Below are 11,653 nucleotides of genomic sequence, written 5' to 3' on the forward strand. Positions count from 1 at the left end.
CTCCTCGGCTCCAATAAACGAATCCTCACCGACGCCACTACCCGGAGGGTAGTATGTGGAATCATAGTCCGCCTCATAGGAGGTGCCATCGTAATCTTCGGTACCTGGAATGTAATCTAAAACATTTGCACAAAAGGAATGAGTTCGAAGAACTCAGCAAGGAAGTTATTCCATAATTAGAAATCATACACATTCAGAACATATAATGCAATGTGATATGGAACATATGATGCATATATGAGCCTAACTCTATGAATGCTGGTCTCTAAGGTAGACATGCTTTAAGTCATAGCACCGTACTTCTCTGGGTCGTCAGTCACTCTCCCATTTCCATATCTTGGGAATGCTCGGGGAAGATCGGTAAAGTCATCAAAAACCATGGTAAGGGGAATCGGTCACCGCTCTCTCACATCACCATTTGGTCAAGTACTGGCGCATGTCACAGTAAAGCCTAGCCCAATGCAAGTCATCTACTCAGTCGGTCAAGTCATATTCAGATACGTCCATTCCTCGCCCCCGGCGATCCTTTTCGGTATCCTTCACACTAGAGTCAGCGAAATCCCGGATTTCGGACTCATCAACCCTATTGGTCATCCACATATAGTAAACGGGAAGCTCTCACGTCCTCTCACGGATTGGTTACCGGTCTTGAGCGCCCGTGAGCCCAAGTCTATCCATATGCAACTCTACCAATAAATGGCCCCTTTCAGGTATCCGTAGCATGGTTTATGTCCCCTACCGGATTGGCTACCGGCCTAGAGCGCCCATCCAACCATACACTACCACGGGTTGTTCGGTCTCAATGCCCTTCCGATTTGGGTCTAACACGACAAGGATGAACCTAGCCACACAACTAGACACTCCTATGTATGTCATCCAATAACTCGAGAAAGTGTCGATAGGCACCATCAGAGAACATCCCATACTATTCCCTCCGATGCCCAAGGACAGAAGTGTCAGTAGGACACCCTCCAATCCCAAGTCATACGTAAGCAATCACACATCAAATCTCATCATTTCTCATGCATCCAATGCATATTCATAATAGTACTCAAATCATGATATTGAAACGAATCATTATAAACATAAGCAAATCAAAATGATAGAGTAACACAACAAATGTATAAAGATTTAAAATTACTGTTCCAACACATATGTATCAGTATCATAATGATTGAAAGAAATTTAGGGACTTCATTCTTTGAATAAAGCATAGTTCAATATTTGATGACTTATTTGTTTGTGGATATAACCATCCTTACCTTGGATGAGTTGATGATGAATTGAGAATACCAAGAATAGTCCAATAGAAGTGTTAAGGCCCTAAACAAACATCAATAATAAGTTAGAAAAGAAGTCGGGAAGATCGGATGTCATTTGAGTCAAAACTGACCAAGGTTGCTGTCAGCAACAACTTTGGTCGATGGTTTTGGTCGATGGTATCGACCAAAATGATCGACCAAAATAGTCCTCGGGCAGAATAGTGGATTTTGGGGATTTTGGTCCGAAATGAGTCTTCCGGTGTTCGGATCAATCTGAAACTTGGAGGCATACTTAACAACAGTAGTAGGACACTATAAATCAAGGAATTAACCCAATCCAATGGTCTAATTAAAAAGCCCCAATTTGAGCTATCAAGTTCAAGTGATAAACATCATGGCATGAGTTGGAATTGATTGCATTGATGAGGAATAGCATGCAATAGCTAGAGGAACTAATAGAAATTCGATTGGAATCATATGGCAATGTTAAACATGAACATAATACACTTTATAGCTCAGTTTGATATCAAATGGTATGATGTTAATAGGTAAATCATGGAACACATATGCTAGGCATGAGATATAAGCATTAGCATCAATGAATGGCTAAGGGAATCATGGATTGAGCATGAGTAGGCACTTGGAGTGGTGGTTGCAAGGTTGCAGCACCATTCCAAATGTCCCATCAGCAAGATGACAATAGAAAAGAGTAGAAAATGGTAGGATAGAGAGTGGAATGAAGAGTCATACCTTAGTGTAGAAGATGAAGGCAAGAATCAATGATAAACTAAGTGTCTTTGATGAGATACCCTTCACACTAACCAAGGAGCTGCATTGGGAAGCTCTCCCCACGTTCCCAGGTGAGAAAAATGATTGCAAAAGGCTCAAGGCTCAAGGCTCGAGGTCATATTAAATAGAAAAGGAATATTCCATGGAATCATTAACTTGGCAGACTGGGACATTTTGGTCGATGGTCCTTGGTCGATGGTATCGACCAAAATGATCGACCAAAATGTTTTCACCAGAAAACTCAGGTTTAGAACAGCAACTTCAAGTAGGGATTTGAAAGGCTATACAAGGTCAAATTGAGTGAGGTTTTCTTCCACAATTCAATCAAGAAGTCGAGTTTCGGGGAATACCTTCGGATTGTGCACAGGAGGTCATTTGGTACATCAATCATATTAATCTTCTCCGATGCGCAGACTTTCCTTAAACACTGACAATGCATTTAAGCAAGGGGTATCATTGTCAATGTCCATGGGCTCGGTCTCCAAATCATGATCATCAATCAGGATGGTCCATAAATCTCTTCTTCCACCGCTTCGGGTCCTCGGACCTTAATACAACAGTGGATCCGGGTCAGGGTCAAGGTTAGAATAGGGCTGGATATTATACTTCCTGAGTCATCTTCCTGTAATAGGTCTCTTATGAATTTAGAGGAGGAGATTGTGGAGGGGTGCTGGTACGTGATCTTCTTCGGGAGACTGAACCATCTATTCCCTGTGCATTGATCTCTTTCGCCCAGGATCTGGTGTAGTCCACCATATCCTCAACGACAAAGCTTTATCAGTCACCTGGATTAGGGGGCTGATTGTAGAAAACATTGCTGCTTAGGTGCTAAATACCGGCGCACATATCTATATTGAACGTCCTTGGCGACGAAAACTTCTCTTCGGCTTCATGGGTTTGGCCTCGATAAATCTCCGACTACGCCTTCACCCATATCTCTGCTACAAAACTTGAAGAAAAGTCGCTAATTTGTTAGGACTGGGTTCGGAGGAAAGAAAATTCTCAAAGTATCCCTTGATGAGCTTCCGCGAAACTATGTTTAGTTGATTTACAGATCTCGGACACCTGTCCATGGGAAGATAGTTGTTCAACAGATGTTTACGACACTCATGAGTCATCAGATGACTTCCCTGCAAGCTTCTCAGTTTCGCAGATGACTTTTCCTGCTTCTCAGCATATGACTTTTTCTACTTCTCAGCAGATGACTTTCCTGCTTAGCAGATGTTTCTTGCTTCTCAACAAATGACTTTCTTGCTTCTTAGCAGATATTCCCTACTTCTTAGCAGATGACTTTCCTGCTTCTCCTTCTCAGCAGATGACTTTCCTACTTCTCAGCAGATAACCTTTCCTGCTTCTCAACAGATGGTCCCTGTTTCTCAGCAGATGATTCCTGCTTCTCAGCAGATGTTCCTTGCTTCTCAACAGATGACTTTTCCTGCTTCTCAGCAGATGACTTTTCCTGCTTCTCAGCAGATGTTCCCTACTTCTCAGCAGATGACTTTCCTGCTTCTCAGCAGAGATGTTTATTGTTTCTTAGCAGATGACTTCCCTGCAAGCTTCTCAGCTTCGCGGATGACTTCCCTGCAAGCTTCTCAACTTCGCGGATGACTTCCCTGCAAACTTTTCAGCCTTGCAGATGACTTCCCTGCAAGCTTCACAGCTTTGCAGACGACTTTCTTGCAGCTTCGCAGATGACTTTTCTACGACTCCGCAAGCGATTTCCTTGCAGATTTCGTTGAGTAACACCTACAGCTTCGCCGAGAAGCATTGGTAATTTTTATGACTCTACTGAAAGGCTTTCCTACATCCTGTAGTACATTTCTACCCTTACAAATTTTGAATGTCTACGGGGTATGATCTACGGATTTTGTCACGTCCACCCAGCCGGTACCCCATTGGGCATACCCGGGTATGTGATCCACAGTCCCGAAGATCAAGTATCAAGCAACCATGCCTCCCACATACGCGATAACACAATCATGAACGATAATAATCATGGTTTAAGCATATAATAAAGAATCATGAATAAGATAAAACAGATAATTAGAGTGCGGAAGAAACATGATACCAATATATATATATATATATATATATATATATATATATATATATATATATATATATATATATATATATATAGAATCCAAAAGGAAAGAAAGAGAGTGATCAAAAGTCACTTCTTCATACGGCAGCAGATAGTAGCAAATAGTTAAGTTACAAAACCAACTTCTAAAGAGTATATCAAGAAGATTAAATTACAGATTTGGTCTTAATAAGAATTCAAAATGTAACATTAAACAAATGTTTCTTCGATCACATAAAACACATCCTCATAAGTATAAATAATTGAAGTCCAGTATAGCTGCTCCAACACCAGTGTCGGGCTAATCCTGGTGTGCAGCATAGTCCTCTTCGGTACCCTCACATCTTTATAGTAGCCACTATCCTGAGGGTAGTGTGGCTCATCATAAGGTGCTTCGAAGGACGTGCCATTGGACTCTTCAAATCCTGTGGAATAGTCTAACAAGGCAAATGCATAGAAAGGAATGAGTTCAAAGGAACTAAGCAAGGCAGTTAATCCATAATACATAAACCATATGATACAAGTCATAACATGATGCAAATGATATGAGACAGATGATGCAATTATGATTCTAACTCAACATATGCTAGTCTCTATGGTAGACATGCTTTAAGTCATAGCACCATACTTCCTTGGGTAGGTTTGAAATCGCTCTTCCCTCAACCATCAGGTATCTTGGGTTCTCCGGTGTGAATTTGGTCCTGCATCCATCTCGGACAATTCCATGGCTGAGGTTTAGGTCACCACTCTCTCACATCACCATTGGTATAAGTTTTGGCGCATGTCACTGTAAAGCCTAGCCCAATGCAAGTCATCTACTCAGTCATACCATGTCAGATCCAGCTATGTCCATTCCTCTCCCTGGGCGATCCTTTCTGGTATCCTTCACACTAGAGTCATGGATATTACTCACCGAACTCATCAACCCCATTGGTCATCCACAAATAGTAGACGGGAAGCTCTCACGTCCTCTCATGGATATGACTCACCGATCTTCGAGCGCCCGTGAGCCCAAGTCTGACTATTTGCAACCCTACCAACAATGGCCCCTTTCGAGCATCCGTAATATGGTCTATGTCCTCTCACGGGTTGGTTACCGGTCTTGAGCGCCCATCAAACCATACTACTACTTCGGTCTCAATACCCTTCCGATTCGGGTTTGATATGACAAGGACATCCTAGCTATACACCTAGACAAGTCCTATATATGTCATCCAATAATTCGGGAAAGCGTCGATGGACACCTTTGGAGAACATCCCATATTATTCCCTCCGATGTCCAAGGACAAAAATGTCAATAGGACATTCCTCAATCCCAAATTATACATATCCAATCACATTCTCAATTCATCATATCACACATACATGATACATCATCATATTGAAAGTCATATCATAACATCGCATAATTCAAGTGTAATGTAATTAACAATAATTAAATAGGCATGACATACAAGAGTAATTAAACATGTTACTACTGTTAAAAGACAACTACAGTAGTCATATGATGTCTAAATAGAATTGATAAGCAAAGCATATCAAGTTGCCAATCATCATTGAATAAACAGATAGTCCATGTCATATGGGTATAACTGTCTTTACCTTAATCGAATCGGGAATAATAGCAAATACCGCCTAGAATAGTCCCCAACTTAGAGCTTGAACCCTAAACAACATATATGCAACATTAGAGAAGGAAACAATCAAATCGGAGATCAAACAGAGCGAAATGAGCAAATGTTGATTTGCTGTTTTCCTTTGGTCGACTGACTGGTCAACTGACCAGTCGACCAAGAGGATCAGTAAAGGGCAGTATAGGGAAATTGGGCTCGAAACCGATCTTCCGAGTCTCAGATCGATTCGAAACTTGGAGGGAATGATCATAGCAATATAAGGACACTATACAATGAAAATTATCATGATCCAATGGCCTATTAGGAATACCCAAATTGAAACCCTATGTTCTATATGCTAAACATCAAGAATTGAAATGGAATTTGTTGCAATGGTAAGGAATGATGGGGAATCACCTAAGGAAGTGATAAGAACTATACTAGAATCATAAATCAGTAGTAAATCAGACCTAGCATGCATCTACACATCAGTTTAGATCAATAAGATAAGTTGGAATGACAAGAATCATAGAAATGCAATGCTATCGATTATATTGAATGCATAGCATAGCAAGAATGAAAAGAAATTAATGGAGATGAAAGGGGAAACACATGGCTAAGTGTTTGCAAGGTTGCAGCACTTCAACCATAGTCTCAATTGTCACATCCACCCAGCCGGTACCCTACCTGGCATACTCGAGTGTGTGATCCACAACCCCGAAGATCAAGTATCGAGGTAATCAACCTCCCACATAGACAATAACATAATCATGAACATAAATAATCAATGTGCAAAGTATAAATGAGAGATCCAAATAAGGAAGGAATAAAGTCATATATCATCAGAGTACGAAAGGTAACAATAATGTCAAAATCATAAAGTAAAGTGAGGTGGAAATCTCACTCTACCAACAACGGAATAGTAGTTGAGAAAGAAAAGGAAAAGAGATTAAAACTAATCCCAATAACAAGTACAATGAGTAACTAAATCGTTCTCAATCTTATAGAGAACATCTCTATAAGTATAAATCTAAAAAATGGCACAAGGGCGCTTCCACTCTATCGACGGACTAAGCATCGTACGTTGCATAACCACCCGCGGAATCTTCAATGTGATCGTCGTAACCGCAATCACCTTCTTGAAGATATGTCTCATCTCCCTGCGCTTCTTCATACGAGCAGTCATAATACTTAGAACCTATAGAGGAATCTAACAACACATAGCACAAAAGGAGTGAGTTTCAAAAGAAACCCAGTAAAGCAGTTAATCCATAATAACATAAATAGCAGCATTTCAAAGCAAAGTAAGATGCAATGTGATATGAAACATATAATGCATTATGATTCTAACTCTATGTATGCTGGTCTCTATTGGCAGACATGCTTTAAGTCATAGCACCGTACTTCTTTGGGAAGGTCTCATCACACAACGCTGTTTGGTAGTGGGTTCGGCATCCCTCGGGATATTCCATGGCTGGGGTTTAGGTCACCGCTCTCTCACATCACCATTGGTCTAAGTACTGGCACATGTCAGGGTTAAAGCCTAGCCAAATGCAAGTCTTCTACTTAGTTACATCAACTCAGATCCATATACGTCCATTCCTCGCCCCTGGCGATCCTTTCCGGTATCCTTCACACTAGAGTCCTCATAGTCCCTGACTACGGACTCATCAACCCTATTGTTATCCACATATGGTAAACGGGAAGCTCTCATGTCCCCTCACGGGTTGGTTACCGTCTTGAGCGCCCATGAGCCCAAGTCTATCCATATGCAACCCTACCAAGGAATGGCCCCCACAATGTGATTCCTGTCCTCTCACGGGTTGGTTATCGGTCTTGAGAGCCCATGAATCCCTATTGCTACCACGGGTCGTTCGGTCTCAATACCCCTCCGATTAGGGTCTGATATAACAGGACATCCTAGCCAAACACTACTAGACAGCCCTAGGTATGTCAACCAATAGTTTAGGAAGGTGTCGAAGGGCATCTCCGGAAACATCCCACAATATTCCCGTAGGTGTCCAAGGACAGAAGTGTCAAAAGGACACCTCCCCTTTCCAAACCATACCTAATCATTCACAACCATAAATCAATCATCTCACAAATATAGTAACTCCCCATATGGAAAGTAATCAAACACATGATTAAACTCACATACAATTGGCAAGTAAAGTCATATATGAGCTAATTAACATAAACAAGTAATGCTACGGTAAATAGAGTAGTTGCACCAGTAGTAAGTCAATATAAGAATCTATTTATGGAAATAAATCAAAGAGATTCAAATATGGAAACTAAATCATGCAATCTATGTAATTAAGGAAATAACTATCCTTACCTTAATTACTTCACAAAGGATCTTGGGGATCAAGGAAGATCTTGTCTAAACTTGGAAAGAAAGTCCTTTAGTATATATATCATATTAGGAAAGAAACCTAGAAGATAAGAGATCAAATCATCCAAAACAGACCAAATATGAGGTTACTGTCCTCATTGGTCGATTGATTGGTTTACTGACTCAGTCGACCAACAGAGTCAGTGACTGACATAATCAGAGATTCCTGATTCAAAATCCGAATTTTGTGATTCAAAAAGACACAAACAAGAGGGAATATGCAAGGATAGTGTATTGGTCTATAGAGGACTTCAAAACCCTAAGAATATCAAGTCTTCATGTCACAAAGTAGGAAACAAAAACTTACCATAATTAGATCAATCATGGTTCTTGGAGAAATTATGGCAAATTCATGGACGAGAAACTATATAGTGATGGATTACTAATCTGCTATAGACTTCATGAAAAACATGTATACATCTTCTAGAAAAATAGATCTAAGGTTGAAGAACATTGAATCTAAAAAAGGAAAGAAGATGAATACATGGTTTCCTTCAAAAGCGAGTGATGATCTTGATGAAGATCATCCATCAAACTTTAAATCCTTAGGAAAAGAGAGAAGATGAGTAGAGTGATGGTTGCAACAGAGATGCAACATCAACTCTACTGTTCTCAAACAGAAAAGGAAAGAAAACTATGGAGAATCAAAGATAAAGAAGAAAGGAGGATGATCACTTACCTTTTGATGTAAATGCAAGAGATTTGACGAAGATCCGACAAGAAAATCACTAAGGATGCAGAGGAGATGACTTGAGGAGAGCTCTGGTTCGTTCCAGGAAGTTTTAAGGCACAAAAGACGAATTAGACTCGAAGTTGGGCTTAAATAGAGAAGCCAAGACCTAACTCAACAAAACAGAACCCATTGGTCGATTGTTTGGTCGACTGGCCCAGTAGACCAATGAGTCGACCAATCAGGACAGCAAGTCCAAAATAGCGATTTGAAGGCTCAGATCAAATCCAAACTTGAAGGGGTTTTGCACACACACCAAGTGGCTTACCTAGTATGTAGAAATGCCTTCGAACCAAGTTAGAGAGTACTCCAAGTCCATCAACTAAATCCATCTTCATCAGGGTGCAGTTTCCATAAATGGAACACTGTCATCAACACTCATGGATTCTAAGCCAAACACCAAGTCTTCCACTGAGATGGCCCATAGTTGACTTCTTGCCTTACTTCAGGTTGTCGGACCTACAAACAAAAGGGTTTCCAGGTCAAGGTTAGGGCTGGGTTTCACATCAATAGCGAGAAAGAGTGGAGGAAAAAGTAGATTAGAGAATGAGAGAGAGAAATCATACCTTGAGGATGTGAATGAAGAGGGAATGCAATGATTGAGACCAAGAATCTTCACCAACTTCAATAGAGGGCTTTGGGAAGCTCACTCCTCGAGCTCTGGAGTGCCAATGATTAGTTTAGGCTTCTATTCACGAGTTCCCATAAAGTAGGGTTAAAATAATAGAGAATTTTGTGATTTTCAGATTTATTAATCTGCTGGTCAACTGACTAGTTGATTGGCCAGTCGACCAAGCCTGAACAACAACTTTAGTTAGAGAAATGGAAGGCCAAACTGATCCAAATTGAGTAGGGTTTTCTCCTACAAGTCAATCAACAAGTCTAGAATAGATAAATACCTTCGGAACGAGATCGGAAGTGCATCCCATACTTTAACTACGCTCCCCCCCTTCTAAGTGCAGTTTCTCAGTGAACACTAGCAGTATATCCAAGTAAGGGGCATCACTGTCAATATCCATAGGCTTTGATTCATACACCGAATCTTCGAGTATGAGGGCCCACAAGTTTCTTCTTCCACTACTCCGGGTCTTCGGACCTACAAACACCAATGGATTCGGGTCAGGGTCAGGGTCAGGGTTAGGAAAGGGCTAGATTTCACATTCTCCCCCCCCCCTTAAAAGAAATTTCGTCCTCGAAATTGAAAGCGTACTTGTGCTTCCAAAAAGATGAGAAAACTTCTCCTTCATGTCTTCTTCTTTTTCCCATGAAGCTTTTTCCGGGGTGTGATTTTTCCACCGAATCTTCACCAAAGGAATGGTGCGATTCCACAATTGCTTGTCCTTTTTGTCTAGGATCTCAGCTGGTCCTTCATTGTAAGAAAGATCGACACTAAATCCTTCAGGTGCTTGCTGTAGTATGTGTTCCGGGTTCTCTATGTACTTTCAAAGCATCGAAACATGAAACACATTATGAACTCCAGCAAGAGATTGGGGCAAGGCCAAGCGGTATGCGACAGGTCCAACCATTTCCAAAATCTCATAAGGTCCAATGAAACGAGGGCTAAGCTTTCCTTTCACATTGAATCTCGTCACTCCTTTCATAGGTGATACTTTAAGGAAAACTTTATCCCTGATCGGAAATTCTAAATCGGTTCTTCTCTTGTCGGCATAAGATTTCTGTCTAGACTGGGCAAACTTGATTCTTTCTCTAATCATGTCAACCATCGCACTTGTAGCTTCAATCATCTTCGGACCCAAGACTCTTCTTTCACCGGTCTCAGTCCAATACAACGGTGTTCTACAAGTGTTACCATACAAAGCTTTAAATGGAGCCATGCCTATTGTTGCTTGATAACTATTGTTATAGACAAACTCAACCAAAGCTAAGTGTTCATCCCAATTTCCACCCATATCCACCACACAAGATCTAAGCATATCTTCCAAGATTTCAATTGTCCGCTCAAATTGTCCATCAGACTATGGATGATGAGCTGTACTCAGATTCAATTGGGTTCCCAAGGTTTTCTGCAACCATTCCAAAACCTTGAGGTGAACCTAGGATCACGATCAGAAACAATACTCACAGGCACTCCGTGCAGATGAACCACATTGTCCACAAAAAGCCTAGCTAGCTTATCCAAGGTGTAAATGATCTTCATAGGGATAAAATGGGCTGATTTGGTCAACCTATCAACAATCACCCACACAGTGTCATTTCCTTTACTTGTCCGAGGCAAGCTAGTCACGAAGTCCATAGAGATATCTTCCCACTTCTAACTAGGAATAGGAAGGGGTTGAAGCAATCCAGACGGAGGTTGATGAACGGCTTTCACGCGTTGACAAGTCTCACACTTGGCAACAAAATTTTCAACATCAGTTTTCAAACCATTCTACCAAAAATGTTCCCTTAAGTCCTTGTACATCTTGGTACTTCCAGGGTGCACTGTAAAGATTGAATGGTGTGCTTCTTTCAAAATTTCCTTCTTGATTTCTTTAATAGCTGGCACACAAAGTCTACCTCTAAACAATAAAGTACCATTCATAGACGTATTAAAATCAGGGTCCATTCCGGGTTTCAAGCAATCTTCTCAATCTTCTCTTACAAATCTTGATCAGAACTCTGCAAAGCAACAATTCTATCTCTTAGGGTAGATCTTGCTGTCATAGTAGAGAAAACAAAATCCAAATCTTTAGAAACAACTTCTAAATAGGATGCAGGGGTCCCGTACCCAAGAGGGAACTTGTGCTCAAAAGGGACTTTACTGGTTCTCGGAGTAGTGTC

The sequence above is a fragment of the Hakea prostrata genome, chromosome 1, assembly GCF_041222555.1.
Source record: "Hakea prostrata isolate BN-2017 chromosome 1, UWA_Hpros_2, whole genome shotgun sequence".
NCBI lineage: Eukaryota > Viridiplantae > Streptophyta > Magnoliopsida > Proteales > Proteaceae > Hakea > Hakea prostrata.